At 40.9% G+C, this 6,618-nt stretch overlaps 1 non-coding gene across 1 annotated transcript; it reads left to right on the top strand.

The window, feature by feature from the left end:
- The first annotated feature begins 2,736 nt into the window (after positions 1-2,736).
- LOC125493906 (small nucleolar RNA R71) lies at positions 2,737-2,843 on the top strand. Its single transcript, XR_007270232.2, has one exon. It is a non-coding gene; the product is annotated as a small nucleolar RNA R71 (small nucleolar RNA).
- The last annotated feature ends 3,775 nt before the right edge of the window (positions 2,844-6,618 follow it).

Genomic DNA, 6,618 nt, shown 5'->3' with positions numbered 1-6,618 from the left:
TCTCTTGACACCGCTTCAACACACATTCAATATTAACCAAACATGTGTCAAAAGACGAACCACACACGCTAAAGTCGTCCATGAACACCTCAATGGAATCTTCTAGCATGTCAGAAGATTGCTGTCATACACCTTTGAAAAGTGGATGGGGCATTACACAAACCAAAGGGCATCCTTCGATATGCGAATGTCCCATACGGACATGTAAAGGTGGTTTTCTCTTGGTCATCCAGGTGAATGGGGATTTGAAAGAATCCGTAATAACCATCGAGAAAAGCAAAGTGTGAATGACGAGCAAGCCTCTCCAACATTTGGTCAATGAAGGGAAGGGGAAATGATCTTTGCGGGTGGATTTGTTCAGTTTCCTGTAATCAATACAGACTCTCCACCCAGTGACGGTCCTAGTCGAGATTGTTTCTCCTTTCTCATTCTCAACTATAGTCATGCCTCCTTTTTTTGGAACCACGTGAATCGGGCTCACCCACTTGCTATCTGAGATAGCGTAGATGATTCCCGCATCACGCAGTTTCATGATCTCCTTTTTCACAACCTCTTTGAGATTGGGATTGAGCCTTCTCTGATGCTCGATGGAGGAGGCATTACTATCGATGAGATGGATACGATGTATAGCAAGAGAAGGGCTTATCCCTTTAAGGTCATCAATCGAATACCCAATGACATCTTTATATTTTTGACAAATTTCAATCAGTTTGGATATAGAAATGTCATCAAGACTCGAATTGACAATAACAGATAAGTGCATGCATCATCAAGAAAAACATATTGAGGAGGAGGAAGGGGTTGAACTCTACCTTGGAGGAGGCTTAGAACATCCTCTTTTCATGGATGATGTAGCTAAAACCTCAAGCGCTTCATTTCGTGTCTCCTCTTCCATGTCCAAGCTAAGGGTTTTGGTAAGAGTAGCATACAACTCATCCCCAGTATGAACCACACTCATGGCGTCCTTACCTCATCTTCCACTAGGCTTACCCGACAAATTCTCTCCATCATAGGTCTCTTCAAGTCTTAGAGACTACACAACAACCCGCTCATTAGCTACCTCAACCGTGATTGTTCGTTTTTGCAGTTTATCACGGCACCCAATGTCTTTAGAGCTTCTCTTCCCAGAATAAGAGGAGTTCAGGATCTTCCTCCATATCCACACCACAAATCGCATGGTACAAACACATGCCCAACTTGAATCGGTATATCCTCCAACTCACCACAGGGACTCTCACAGTGCGGTCCGCCAATTGAATCGTTTTGGCGTAGGATGAAGAGGAAATTTAGGTGCTTTGCAATAGAAAGGGGCATCAAATTGACACTCGCTCCTAGATCGGCCAGTGCACCCTTAGGCTCTAGATCACCTATCTTCACCGGCAAGGTGAAACTCCCGGGATCTCTTTGCTTCTTGGGCATAGTTCGTTGCACAAGAGCACTCACTTGGTAAGGTAGGGAGATAAGCTCATCTTCAAGTTTTCGCTTATTGGAGAGGATCTCTTTCAAGAACTTAGCATAAGCTGGCATTTGAGACATAGCCTCAAGGAATGGGATGTTATTTGCAGGCTCTTCATCACATTTAGAAATTTAGTGAACTTGTCACTCAACTTTCTCTCTACCAACCTATGAGGATAGGGAACCGGAGGCACATATGGTTTGGTTGGTGGAGGTGATGGCAATGGGTTTTTGTCACCAACTTGAACATGTGACTCATCTTTCTAACCTTCTTCTTCTTTCAGTTTCCTCAGCTCTCCTCCTTCTCAACAACCTCACTTCTTCATCCTTCTCTAACTCCCCATTGGCATCTTAGGACCCGATAACTTGTTCCCGACCTCAAATGAATGGCTTTGGCTTGATGGAGGTTGGGGTTAGGGATGGGTTGGCCGGAAGTTGATTTGTGGGGGTTGAGGGATTCTTCTCGGCTACTTGGGCATTTGGGTTTCAAGCATTTTGTTGTGGGCTTGTAGCTCTTGAAACCTTTGCTCATGGTTTTGGAGAATTTGGTTCATGGATTGGAGTTGTTGGAGAATTTGGAGAGAGGTTGGATCGATGGATGGTGTGGTTCGGGATTTTGTTTGGGGAATGGAAGATTGGAGGGAGGTTTTGGGTTGTTGGTCCTTTGATGTGGAGCTTGGTAAGTGTTGGACCCTTGTGAGGAGGAACCACCTTGGTTATTTTTGTTTTGGTTATACCCTTGCGCAAACCCTTGGTTGTGAGCTTGGTTGTACCCTTGTTGAGGTTGATTCCATCCTTGTTGAGGTTGGTTGAATCCTTGGGTGTAGTTTTGTTGAGGTTGTCTCCAACCTCCTTGTTGATTGTTCCTATACCCTTGGTTTCCTTGATACCCATCTCCTCTTGAATTTAAGCCGCCACATGCTCCGAATGGGTACCTCCACAATAAGAAGTATCATGGTTAGTACCACCACAAATATCACAAGAAAAAGATTTACCTGTGAAGGAGTAGACTGATGCAAGATTGATCTTGGAGAGCTTCTTGTCGAGTTGGTCCATCTTGGCTTGAATTTGATCCATGGGGTCAATTCAAACTTTCCGCTCTTCTTAGGTTGAGCACCTCTTCGTCTTCCACCCCATGAGTAGTTCTTGATCACTTCCTCAATTGTGGACTCAAGTTGTTCTTGCGGGATCTTAGAAAGTTGACCTCCCCTCCAGATCAAGGTTGGCCCTGATAATCGGATCAAGACCATCATAGAAAAACGCATGAGTAGATTCTTGTTGAACTCATGGTGTGGGCATGAACGGATCATCTCCTTGAACCGCTCCCAAGCTTCGGCAAGTGTCTCATCGTTCTCTTGCTCAAATGAGAAGATCTTCCTCCTTATGTCCGAGTCTTCCACTCCGGGAAGTATTTCTTCAAGAAGCCATGTGACTTCTTCCCATGTAGTGAGGGAATTAGCAGGCAAGCTCTTGAGCCATGACTTTGCTTTCCGGTAAGAGAGGACCGGAACAAAGTGCATCTTGATGTAGTCAGGGAGACTCATTGTTGTTATCATGGCACAGATTTCAAGAAACCTGTCGAGATGGTCTGGAGGATCTTCATCTGACCCCCCACAAAATTGCTCTACTTTCACCATCCGAGTATACTCAGGGTGAATTCTGAAATTTGTAGTGGTGGTGGGGAGTCGAATTCAACCTTGAAGAACATAGGAACCCGGATTTTTGAAATCCCTAAACAGTTGGGATTTGCTTCACCCATTTCTGATTCAACTTCACTTGTTACTGAGATTGGTGAAGAGGGCTCGGAACCCAAAGTCAAATTTTCCAAATTCTTCCGAAGCTTTCGCAATGTACGGTCGATTTCAGGATCTAGAGGCAATGTGGGTGAACCGTGAGTTCTTCTTCTCATGTAACACAACAAAGCTAAGCAGAGGATTAGCAAATAACAACCACAGTCAAAAAGAAAATAAAAGAAAATCAACTAAGCAAACTAAACTAAATATACTTCAATCAATAGCACAATTTCCCCGGCAACGGCCCATTTTGATAAGAGGTTTTTAGTGTGTCGTTAAGGCACTAAAACCGCTTTCCAAACAATATTTATAACCTAACAACAATTACTAAGAGAATAGTAAGGGCAATCAAGGGTCGATCCACATGGAAGTTGAGATATTAAAGTCTATCAAATCCATACTACCTAATTGAATGGTATTTGGGAGTTTGAAAGGTTTTGGTAATAATTATGACTAACAAGAGTTTAAATATCAAATAAGAAGACACTAGAGTTAAGGTTACTAGTATGAATAAGAACGGATAATGATTGTTAATGCGATTGTGAAACAACGAAGATGATTATGCAAGGTTCAGTTTTGCTATAAAGTACTCGAGTCCTCTCTCGAATGGTCCTCAAGAGTAATCACTTAATCAACTAAATCCTCTCTCGAATGGTCTTTATTTAATAATTTAAGAGATTCAATAAGTTCGGAAAACCCCTAATGAAGGATCCCCTTAATTTCTCCAATATCTTGGTAGAAATTAAGTTGATTCTTGGGGATGATAAAAGAGTTCAAAATTCGATTTAAGAACATTTGAAATCAAAATACCAAAGTATAAATGATCAATATCTATCCTAAGGTCTCAAAACACCAAGATCAATGCATAAACTTCTTAAACATCACAATCACATCAACAACAATTTAAAACCCTAATTCATACTTTCACCCTAACCTAGATATGAAACTATTCACTAATCATGGATTCTAAGCAATTAAACATGAAAACTATGACTAATCTAAGGCTAAACATGATTAAAAGATAATTAAACTAATAGAAATTGCAATTATAAGAATCTGAGAATGAAGATCTAAAATAAACTAAAAACAAGAACAAATACTAAGAGAATGAAATAAAAAATGAAACTTCGAATTAAAATTCAATGAAAAGTACCTTTCATGTTAATGGAATCACAAACTATGATTAATGATCTCAATTCTCAATCAAAACTCAAGTGTTTTCTCTCTAGTATAAAACCCTAAGGAACTCTCTAAAAACCAGAATAAAGCATAAGTTCAAACTAAAACAAAACTATAGTTTAATGAAGCGTAATTTTCTTTCCATATGTCAGGTGTGGTGCACCTGACTCTTCTGCCTCAAGGTGAATTCATCCGTTAGATGGTGCGGGCGCACCAGTAGTTGGTGCGGGCGCACCAGACACAGGTGCGGGTGAACCTTGTGCTTGGTGTGGGCGCACCAATGTCGTCTGCTTTTTTGTATCTCTGAAGCTACTGAGGTGCGGGCGCACCACTTATATGTGTGTGCGGGCAACTCCAAGCGCACCTCAAGCTCCCTCGCATTCTCTAACTCGTCCCCTTAAGCCATGTCTCGCATTACTCGACCACGAAAAGGGTCATACGTGCAATAAAAACACAGGAAAACATGGTGAAAGCATATGTGCTAGAAATTCGATCAAAATAGATCGAAAATCTAGCAAAATGTCACTATGATCAATTATGATCAAGTGAATGAAATAGAAGGGAAAAGTGAGGAGAAAGAGGGAAAATAGGGGAATACGGGGGACCAAAACAAGCCAAAAGGAGGTCATAAAGTGCGTTAGAAACGCACTTATCAATCTTCGTGTGTTCTTCCATATCACTACTTCTCTTTATTAGCTTTCATTTTAGTTTATCCGCAAAAAGTTAAAAAAATCTCCCCAACTACCATTCATCCCCCCTTCTTGTAGTTGACCTAGTGTTTATACTAGACTAACAATTGGTATCAGAGCCCGGTTCCTCCAAAAATTAGCTAACACTGAGGAGTTAGTTCCTGGCAAGCATGAACACTACGGGAGAAAGATTGGAAGAAGGTTACTGAACCCAACGTCCGCCTATGTTCAATGGCAAGCACTATCCATACTGGAACAATCGTATGGAAATCTTTATCAAGGCTGACAATTATCAAGTTTAAAGAGTCATTGAAATCGGTGACTTTGAAGTCACTAAGAAGGATGAAAAAGAAGAGTCAGTTCCTAAGCCTCTCTCAAAGTATGACAAAGAGGACTTTGATAAAATGGAGATGAACAATTTAGCCAAGAAGATTCTCCAATGTGGCCTTGGTCCCCATGAACACAATAGAGTCATGGGATGCAAATCAGCCAAGTAAATGTGGGAACTTCTACAAGTTACTCATGAAGGAACAAGCGAAGTCAAGAGATCAAAGATAGACATGGTCATGCATAGTTACGAGTTGTTCCAAATGAAACCTAAAGAATAAGTTCAAGATATGCTCACTATATTCTCCAATATTATCAATGAGCTTGACTCTCTATCAAAGACTATCACTCTAGAGGAACAGGTTCGAAAAGTCCTAAGGAGTCTCCCACAGTATGACCAATGGATGGCGAAAGTCACAGCTCTGCAAGAAACCAAGGACTTCACCACATTTAATATCGAGCAACTTACAGGTTCCTTGTTGACTCATGAGTTGCACCTAGGAACTCATGAGACTGATCCTAGTAGACCTAAAGCATTGGCACTCAAATCTGAAGAACAAGAGGACTCAGAAACAGATGATGAGGAAGCAGCATTGATCGTGAAAAAATTCAAGAAGTTCCCTAATAGAAGCTATAAAGGAAAGAACACGAGAAAGCCGACAAAGCTAAGCTGCCATAAATGTGAAAGTCCTGACCACTTTATTAAAGAATGTCCGCTTTGGGAAAATGACAAAGGTAAAGGAACATACAAGGAGAAAGGGAAGGAAATGTAAAAGCCTTTCTCAAAAGCAAAAATGAGAAAGGCCATGGTTGTAGGGGGGAATCCGACTCTGACGAGGAGCAGGAACAGCCTGAAGAAGAAACAGCTCATCTATGTCTAATGGCAAAGACATATGATGAAGAGGACTTGCCAAACGACAAGGTATGTATTAATGTTGTTAAAGAAGAGCTATCAAAACTTACAAAGAATCAACTTATAAAATTACTTTTGGAAACTTTGGATGACTACAAGGCAATATGCATTAGAGAGGAGAATATGGAAAATACCTTAGAAGTCACCAAAGAACATTCAAACTGGTTTAAATCTGTGAATGCAAGTATTGAAGAACGGTTCTTTGAAATTTTTGATGAAAACCGACATATTCAAGACGCATTTGAAAAGGTTAAAAATGAAA

The sequence above is a fragment of the Beta vulgaris genome, chromosome 9 (genome assembly GCF_026745355.1).
Source record: "Beta vulgaris subsp. vulgaris cultivar EL10 chromosome 9, EL10.2, whole genome shotgun sequence".
Taxonomy (NCBI): Eukaryota; Viridiplantae; Streptophyta; class Magnoliopsida; order Caryophyllales; family Amaranthaceae; genus Beta; species Beta vulgaris.
This window is presented reverse-complemented; position numbering and strand designations above follow the sequence as displayed.